Source organism: Bubalus kerabau, chromosome 20 (genome assembly GCF_029407905.1).
Source record: "Bubalus kerabau isolate K-KA32 ecotype Philippines breed swamp buffalo chromosome 20, PCC_UOA_SB_1v2, whole genome shotgun sequence".
NCBI lineage: Eukaryota > Metazoa > Chordata > Mammalia > Artiodactyla > Bovidae > Bubalus > Bubalus kerabau.
In genome coordinates this window covers 18959721-18969985 of record NC_073643.1, presented here as the reverse complement: position 1 = coordinate 18969985, position 10265 = coordinate 18959721, and the positions used below count along the sequence as shown (strand labels likewise).

At 41.7% G+C, this 10265-nt stretch overlaps 1 non-coding gene across 1 annotated transcript; it reads left to right on the top strand.

The window, feature by feature from the left end:
- The first annotated feature begins 8660 nt into the window (after positions 1 to 8660).
- Positions 8661 to 8732, top strand: TRNAR-ACG (transfer RNA arginine (anticodon ACG)). Its single transcript has one exon. It is a non-coding gene; the product is annotated as a tRNA-Arg (tRNA).
- Positions 8733 to 10265: the final 1533 nt, after the last annotated feature.

Sequence of the window (10265 nt, the reverse complement as noted above, 5' to 3'; positions counted from 1 at the left end):
CTATTAACTTGCAGAGTCTGGCTTTGGTGGCAGCCAGGTCTATTGGCCTGGAGAGAATAGCAATCAGTTGCCCAGATGGAAGGGAGAAAACATTAAAGCATAAGTGAAAAGTGATGTTTTCTCATCCTGTTCTGTCACTGCGTGGCTCTAGGGATGTCCTTTAGCTCACTGGTCCTCAGTTTCCTCATCTGCAAAATGAAGACATAATACCAGCTGACCTTGTGGGCTTGGTTGCTGGGATAATGGGTGTATAAAAGGTTTTCAAGTTTGTCGAATGCTCTTCAAGGTAAAGCTCAGGCTAGAAACTCACTTGCCTACAGGCCCAGGGAATTAACATAAATGAGTAACATAACTGAAGCAGGCCTATGGGGACTGTGCCAATTGTATCAGTATTGTATCTGTCAGCTATACTCCATAACAAATCACCCTGCAAGGTAGTTGCTTAAACCAACAACAGTATATTACTTTTCACTATTTTGTGGGTTTGCTGGGTAGTTTTTCTGCTGGTTTTGCCTGGGCTCACTCATACGGCTACATTTATCTAGAATGCTGGCTGGGGGCTAGGCTTGTTTGGAATAGCAGCACAGCTACTCTTTGTTGGTTAATGACAAAGATTGCCAGGTAGGAAACTGGGCGCCTTGCTGCCAACTTATTTTTCTTGAAACATTGAAAGATTTGTCTGTGTGTATATCTGTAAGTGTGTGTGTGTGTTTATAAATCCCTGATTTTTAAACCTTAACTAATTTCCTTTAATGGAAATCACTGTGTGACCCTACAAAACGTATCTATGGACTAGACTTGGGGTTTGGACCACCAATTGGTAACCTCCACAGAAACTAATGTTTTCAGCCTTGCAGAAGAAAACATGAGTGTATTAGTCCTAATTCCTCCTCAAGGGATATATATAACAATCTGATGGATATCTTGAATTCTGCAGAAACTAAGACTCCACTCAGATGGAGGATGGTAAGTACATGCTGACCATAAACACATAGAGCCCAGACTGGTTGAAACCAGAAGGTTAATGATTAAGATTCCTGAAACATCACCGCATTACCTCACCACCAACCAATCCAAATAAAATCATGCATCTTGAAGCCCTCGCCACAAATGCTGCCTTTAAAAATCCGTCTCTGAAAGCTATTGGGGAGTTCGGGTCTTTTGAGCATGAGTCACCTGCACTCCCTGCTGGGCCCTGCAATGAACATTATACTTCCTTCACCACCCAGTGAAGTAAACTGTCTTCACTGCATCGTGGGTGAGCTGACCCAAGTTTTATCAGGTAACAGTAGAAAACTCCAGGGGCTTCCCTGCTGGCTCAGTGGTAAAGAATTCACCTGCCAATGCAGGAGACACAGGTTTGATCCCTGATCCAGGAAGATCCCACATGCTGCGGAGCAACTAAACCCATGCACCACAACTATTAAGCCTGTGCTCTAGCGTCCATGCTTTGCAACAAGAGAAGCCACCACAATGAAAAGCCAAAGCAGTGAAACTATAGAGAGTAACCCCCGCTCGCTGTAACTAGAGAAAAGCCCATGCAGCAACAAAGACCCAGCACAGTCAAAAATAAATATGAATAAATGAATAATTTAAAAAAAACTCAAAAGTTGAAGCCTTGATAAGTGAAAGAATACATATATACATAACCACTAATGTAAAAAACTTAAAGACTGGTTGATGGGCAGAAACACAATATGCTCATTTTCCATTGCTGGTTTCAGAGTCATGGTACACAAAGGTCTGTAAGAAATATCTAACAGTTCTTAGAATTATGAGACTTGTTTGAGAGCTATCAAAATTATAGATCAATATAGGAATAATCAACAAAGAGTTGGAAACTTAGCCACTGAGATACCCTCTTCCCCCATTCCCCCATTTCCCTCAGCCAGGCCAATCCCTTCTCACTGAAAGAGACTTCATTTTGAGGGGCATGTTTCTTATGTCTGCTTCAAGTCCTCTTCATAAGCCTCACTAAAAGCACTGAATTACATTTATCCCTGAGCATAGCTCTGGGCTCCAGGGTAGTAACCCAGCACCATCAGGAGGTAGTTTAAGCCCTGGAAGAAGTTCCTTAGATGTACAAAGAGAATTAACTTTGGGATTTTACCACATTTATGGGACACCAGTCAACTGCAGACAGAAACACCATGGCCTTCCTGTCACATGCCAGTGGTGGCCCTCTACTACAGAGACTCTTTATGATAAAATCCCAAAGTCCAAGGCACCCACTCAGACACCAGGAGGTTTTAAATACATTTCAGAAGCTAAGAACCATGCTTGCAATCTCCTTTTTGTACTCATGAAAATATGTCTGTACGTCTTCAACCAGTTCAGTAAGTACTTATAAAGTACCTACCATGTACATGGCCCTGAGTGACCCATGGGCTTTTCCTTCACAGTGGACCTCTGGAGTCACACAGCCTCATCCTTAAATTCCAACTGCAACCTCTATTGGTTCTATGAGTCTGATTAAGTTATTTAACTGTTTAGGGCCTTGGTTGTCTCATCTACAAAAATAGAATTAAAATGCTACATTCATATATTTATGTGTTCATGGGTACCTTCATCCATTCAAAACTCCTACCATGTAGCTTTAACTATACTGAGTGCAGGGTACTCTCACAGTGTTGAGGAAAAAGATTTTCTTGACCCTCTTAGGGTGCCTAGCTGGGTCTGAAAGCTAAACTGATATAGACAGATTAACAGGAGAAAAACACACAAATTAATGAAAGATAAGTTTTATGCTGGGGCTTCCCAGGTGGAGTTAGTGGTAAAGAACCCACCTGCCAATGCAGGTAGACATAGGAAATGCAGGTTCGATCCCTAGATCAGGAAGATGCCCTGGAGAAGGGCATGAATACCCACTCCAGTATTTTTGCCTGGAGAATCCCATGGACAGAGGAGCCTGGCAGGGTGAAGTCCACAGGGTCACACAGAGTCAGACATGACTGAAGCAACTGAGCACGCACACACATTTTATGTTACATGGGTGGCTTCATAAGGACATGAAGACCCAAAGAAACAGTAAGACCTGAGATGTTAGTGCTAGGTTTGATGGAGAGGGGACAGTCAGGGAGGAATAGGGAATGTTAAGGAGTAGGAAGGAAATCAAGCAAGATCTGCTTGTTAGAATTCTCAGGATCCCTTTGTCTTCAGAAATAAGGATGCACATTTCTGCCAGGTACAGATATGCCCTGCTTTTCGAAAGCTCGCTTTATGCCACGTCAATTTTACAGAAGACCCACATTTTCCTGCTTCTGATAACTGAAAGAAATCTGCAAGGATCTTTATTAAAAAAAAAAAAAAAAGGAAAAAAAAGGAAAGAAAGAAAAAGACCAAAAAAAAAAAAAAAAAAAGAGAGAGAGAGAAAAGAAAACAGCACTTAGCATTTGTTTTGAAGCAAGCACACACCCAGAGCAGAGTGGCTATGCCAAGCTCCTTCCCTGGGAACTACACTCAGCATCTCAGCATCTGAGCACCCTAGCTTTGAACAATGTCTGTGAGTATCTGTGCTTTATCTTGACTGACTTTGTGCATCCATTAGCAAGATGTGTCCTGAGGTAATTGCTTCTTCACCTTATGCCACTTCGGCTTACAAAAGATTTCACAGGAATACGCTACTTTCAGTAGCAGGGGAAATCTTTACAGGGCGGACACTTCTCTTATGAAGGTTTTATGACCTGTTTTGGGGAGAAGGGCAGGGAGAAGGGCAGAGTGATCTTCCTGTTTCTGCTGTGTTCTCAAATTCTTTCAGCTTAAAATATTCAATATGTCAAGGTGCCATATTTTGAGGTAGCATGTCCTGAACCCGTAACAGGCATGGTTCCTGTTGCACTGGAGCTCACATCTTACTGGGTTGTTAGGAAATAAAGTGAGATCATATGTGCAAGTTACAAGACACAATGGGTCATGCACAGAATTCAATAAATGCTAATTTTTTTCTGAAGAGTACCATAATATGCCATTCAAAAATATGCCTCTTTGGCATACTGATTATTTTAAGTTAAAGGCAACTGGAAAACCAGCAAAAGCAAGAAAAGCTCTTCATCTTCTTAACTGCTTAAAATTAGAGTATAAATTTTCCCTTTTGTAAAGGAAATTTCTTTTTATGAAGGAACTTTCCATTTATAAAGGTGTCTCTGTACCAGGAAGAAAGACAACTTTTATTACCTAAGAAACTCTTATCTACATAACCAGACAATTATATTTCCTCCTCTCACTTTGTCATAAATTTCATCTCCTATCCAGAAGCCCCAAAACCCCTTTCCCTTTGTCTAGCCTCAGTCATCTGGCCACTTTCTTGAGTCTTGTTTCTTTGCAAAACTTCCATGTGTACCTATGTAATTAAAACTGGTTTTCTTCTCTTGTTAATCTATGTCTTATCACCTTGATTCTTGCACAAAGCCATGAACCTAGGAGGGTAGAGGAGAAAAGTTTTTCCTCCCCTACAACTCCTTCCTATAGACCATGGCACACAAACTCAGGTGCCACTGGTGGCCAACATAAATGAGTGCAGCAGCCGGGACTGTGGCCACCTGGAGAACCATGTCCCACTAAATGACAGTGACCCAGTCAGCATCAGCCGGTCATCTCTGGGAGCGGTTGTCGGGCCAAACTTCCAGGTCTTACAGTTTTAAAAAGAAATAGGAAAATTGGATATGGAATATCCCTATTTTGGAGCATCCAAACCATAGGTAGACCAAATAAAAGACATCAGACCCAGGGCTGCCTGTTTACAACTTCCCAAAGAAAGCCGGGCATTCAGGGTAACTCCCAGTTTAAAGCACCATCTGAGGTACTATTATGCAGCAAGACCAAGGGACTCTCTAGTGAAATCCTTATTTCACTCCAGCTTGGTCTCAATCAATCAGCCTAATCTTCACACTTCACTGAAACAGGAACCTGGTGTGACAGGGTCATTATCAACAGAGGAAAGGACAGTCTCATCATGGGTCATCAGCCTGCATTATATAAATGAATCTCAGGGCTCACTATGAGGCAACAATGGAAATGCACTCAGCAGGGCAGTGAGGCGCAGGCAGTGCAGGAACCCAGTTGTGCTGATCGGACATACAGGGCCAATCGCAAATAGAGCAGGAGCATTCAGTCAGCACTTTAAGGGGACATTTTCCCAGTGTGACACTCCCTGCTTTCATGCTTCCTTCATCTCCGACTCATTCTTTCCAGTTCAATCTATTTTGTTTATGGATTTAATATTTGACACTATTCCTCTGAAGAGCTCACTAGTTCCCTCTGTCTTCTCTTCCTCCTCCTGCTTCAGAGCAGGGCAAACGGAAAACCAAATAATAAACAATGACAGATGTAAAAAGATATTGATATTTATACTGCTTCAGTTTGGGGCCCCAAATGAAACTGGCCCAAAAAATGTAAGATTGGAGTTCGCTCATCCCTTGCAGGAGAGTCTAAGCATTATAGCCTCTGACAAATGCCCTGCTTTATAAAACCCAGTACTTTTAATTTATTGCTGCAGATCCACACTTTCTATCTGAATGTATTTCTTTCACTCTGGCACTTAAGGGCAAGAGCATTCCATGAGTCAGGGATGACCTGATAGATGTGTCACCTAGAAGTCCACTGCACACTCCAAGAAGACCAACATCCCGTAGTCGTCTCACCTGTTAGGAATGTGTAGGGACTATGAAATTGGTACCCAGCTGCATTCCTGGATGTGCACGGGACACAACAGCCCCATGGAAAAGATGTTGAACACAGCCCACAAATGGAATATGCTACAACCTGTGTGGTGGACCTTTTAGTTCCTTTAAAAAGGCCCAACTGTCAGAAGGGACAACAGGGCACTAAGAGAAAATCATCACAAAGGAGGGAGCCTGGCAGGGTGGATGTCTTAGTCATCTCAGGCTGCCATAACAAAATATTACATCTAAAAAAAAATTTGGATTATATTTCATGAGACTGAAAATTATTTTCATGGGAATCTGAACTTGGCCGTACCCTATGTATATGGTCACAAATAGCCCTAAATTGCCAAATGTAGTATATTACTTCACCTCACTGACATCTGATATTGTTGACAATTCCTTCCTTGAAATTCTCCCCTCCCTTAACTGCCTTTTCCCTCCGAACCCCTCTAGCCACTTTTGGAATGCCACAGCCAAGCCTGCATGGCAGTAAGAAGGGGCTAAGAGGCAGTAAGAAGGCAGAACACACGAGGACGTGCCTGTGAACAGCGAGCAATTGCCTTAAGTAGCAATACCTGGATCCTTGAGGGCTGTTGGCCCCCTCCGCAGCCTGAAGAGCAGTGAGGGGCAGATCAGACTTCAGAGAGACAGCACTGAGCCCTGAACTCTGGTCACACAACTCCACGAGGAGCAGAAGAAACCCCAGCATCTATTCATTCAGTGTTTGTGTGCACATTAGGGAGTAAGCTAAAACGAAAGCAACCTTGAACCTGTCCAGCTGGTCATTCTTGCCAGGCTTTGAGCCTGTAACAGGCTTTGAACCACTCTATCAGAGGCTGGCCTAGTTCACCACTCCTCAGTCTTCTCAGGGAACTCCTCTTCCTCCTCCTGCCCTGAACTGTTATGGTTCCACAAGGTTCCCTGCTCAGCCCTTTTCTCACCGTTCACTCTCCAGGTAACCTTAACAGCCATCTGGTTTCAACAAGCATTCATTTACTGATGATCCCTAATTCTGTATCTCCTAACCAGAAATGAGCTTCAGACTTGTGTATCACAGCTTAGTACATGAACCCAAAATCCCTCAAACTCCACACGTCCAAAACTCGATTGATTTTCTCCTTGCACAATCCAGTCCTCCTCTTAATTCTCTTTCTTAGTCAACTGGTTCTCCATCAACTCAGCTGAATAAGTCAGAAAACCAAAAGCCTATCATCAGAGATGGCTCTGAGTTTCTTTAAACGCATATTAGAAGGCACTATAAGGATACAGGGAAGATCCCTTGGAGAACGAAATGCAACCCATTCCAGTATTCCTCCTGGGAAAATCCCATGAACAGAGGAACCTGGTGGGCTATGGTCCAGGGGGTTGCAAAGAGTTGGACATGACTAAAGTGACTAGCACACAGCACATAAGGATACAGATGAATCATGTTGGCTCTTTTAAAAGATCAGTGATATTACTGACTGGGAAGTGTGGTGCATTTATAGTTCTCAGAGGATTACTGAATATGTCTCCAGTAAGCTTTTCCTTCTCTATCTGCACTGCCGTATTCTTTACATTGTCTGTTGCCTGATTCACTGCAACAAGCTCTCATGCAATCTCTCTCATTCATATTCTTATAACCACTGCTGCCAAAGGGATGTTTTTTAATTTTAAATATGTTTAAATGGTTTTTTCTTATTACAGAATTAATACATGTTTATTGTGTACATTTGAAAAGAGTTTGTAATAACACAAAAAAGATAATCACTGTTACCATCGCATTATATATACCTCTGTCCACTTTCTATAAATATAAATCTTTAGATAAAAATGATTATACCATACATACTTTATAGTGTCCTACTTTTTAAAATTAGTGTTATGAAAATAAATAAATAAAATTAGAGTTGTGAACAAGTTTCTAGTATAAATTATCTAATACAAAAATATTTTTAAAAGATGCTATAATAAACATCTTTGTACACATATCTTTGGTCATATCATAAGTATCTCTTTTGGAGTAGAATTGTCAGATCAGTGGGGATACATATTTTTAAGACTTTGAATTTCAGCCAAATACTCCCTGGAAAGGTTATATTCATTTATTATATTTCCACCATAGAGTTATTTTAATGCAGAAATCAGATCATTACAAAAAGACTTGAAAGAAAGTTACAAGCTCAAAAATATAGACCAGAGAAGGCTCAGAAATAAAGCTGTTATGGTCATTTGGGCCAGCAAGTTTCCTAGCTGTAGCCCACTAGAGTCTTTCTGATGAAACATAAAGAGGTCAAAATATGAAAGTTCTTTCTTCATCTCTTACAGCAAATGCCATGCAAGGCCAGGGACTTTCATTTCCATGTATGACTAAGTACTTAATAGCTTCCTTTGTTAATTATTAAGAGTGATTAAAATTTTATATTCTCCAAAAAAAAAAAAAAATGAAGTGCAGTGCTGCCCATTATCAAAAACTTTGGCTCCCACAGAAAGTTTGGCAATGACACAAATTTCCTGCCACACATATGACAATATAGATTACTGAAATTTCCAAAGTTTTCAAGAAGAATGATTTTCAGGGAGGCTAAGCCTGGAGAATCCCAGGGACGGGGGAGCCTGGTGGACTGCCGTCTATGGGGTCGCACAGAGTCGGACACGACTGAAGCAACTTAGCAACAGCAGCAGCAGCAAGGAGACTTCACAGTGTCTTAAGTTTCAAATACAGCCCTTCTTGTATGTGTTATTTCATGGGCCAAATGTAGCCGCTTATCTGGTTTCACCATGTAATTCACCCATAAACGTTATGATGTTGCCATTTGGTGTAGCTATCTTGTTCCTCCTTAATTCTTTGCTATTATCAAACTCTCTTCCCACAAGAAGTGCAATGGAAGAGTTAGGTGTATTATGGGTCTTTTGTGCCGGTTAACATGTTTGCAAATCATTGGTCTGAATGCCTCAAAATCTCACTACCCTGAGTCTAGGTTAATTTATTGGGTTGATTAACCTAGTAAAGGGACTTCCCTGGTGGCTCAGACGGTAAAGCGTCTGTCTACGATGCGGGAGACCCAGGTTCGATCCCTGGGTTGGGAAGATCCCTTGGAGAAGGAAATGGCAATCCATTCCAGTACTATTGCCTGGAAAATCCCATGGACAGAGGAGCCTGGTAGGCTACAGTCCATGGGGTCGCAAAGAGTCGGACATAACTGAGCAACTTCACGTTCACGTTCAACCTAGTAAAGAGGCCTGGTAAATTACTGCCTATAAGATGAACAGATGTTTGAGGCAGAAAAGAAAATAGAGTGGCTAAAAGCAATTTTGAGAAAAAAATGATAGGAGTTTCACAGATTCACCCTTTCTCCTCTCAACTCTCAATTTTTAAAACAGTGGTCTTATGGAACAGAATATATGCAGGAATATATATTATATGAATATATATACATATACATATATGTATTGTTGTTGTCATTTAGTCGCTAAGTCATCTTCAGCTCTGTGACCCCCATGGACTGTTCCCGGCCAGGTTCCTCTGTCCATGGGATTTCCCAGGCAAGAATACTGGAGTGGGCTACCGTTTCCTTCTCCAGGGGATCTTCCCAATCCAGAGATCAAACCCGTGTCTTCATTATTGGCAGGCAGATTCTTTACTGCTGAGCCACAAGGGAAGCCCATATATATGTATATGTATATGTATATATTAATATCTATATATACAGGACTCTATTAAGCATTAGCAGGACTAAGAGGTCTGAATCACCTATTAGCCTAGCAGAAACAAAAATGAGGCTGTGTTGAGAACTGCACCAATACTGTTTTGTACTCAGCTCAAGCTATCCAGCCATTGGCCTACAGAGTCATGAAACTTCTGCTTTGAATTTGAAAGACTAGCAGGAAAGACGAGAGAGATCTTCCTACACGAGTGATTACTGGAGGAGACAGAGACATTTGTATAACTGGTTCTGATGATCAGTTCAAAGCTTCCCTATGATTTTAAAATATATAGGATTTACCTTGACAAACAGCTCATGAGAGGATTTGAGAATCTGGTATCCACCAGTACAGCTTGCATTTCAACAGGAATTTTGTAATGTCACCAGCCTGAGAAAGAACTGCTCCACAACGTGTGGCAGTACCTTTCCACTCCATTATGGAGAAAGAGGGGAAGAGAAAATTAGCTAAATCAATTCTGCTTGATTCTGCTCACATCTCTACTGCCAAGAGTAGCAGTTACTCACCAAAAGGCACTAGAAACACCCACACACCCAGAAACATGTACAGTCAGGCATTTGTTAGACTATAACTTAATAAGCAGGTTGTTTTCCATTATCTAGGCCTATAGTTAAAATATCCAGTAATACAAGAATTAACTCACCTCAACAGCAGAATTTTATGTACAGTCCTGTCAATTATTGGAGAAGGCAATGGCACCCCACTCCAGTACTCTTGCCTGGAAAATCCCACGGATGGATGAGCCTGGTGGGCTGCAGTCCATGGGGTCGCTAAGAGTCGGACACGACTGAGCGACTTCACTTTCACTTCTCACTTTCATGCATTGGAGAAGGAAATGGCAACCCACTCCAGTGTTCTTGCTTGGAGAATCCCAGGGACAGGGGAGCCTGGTGGGCT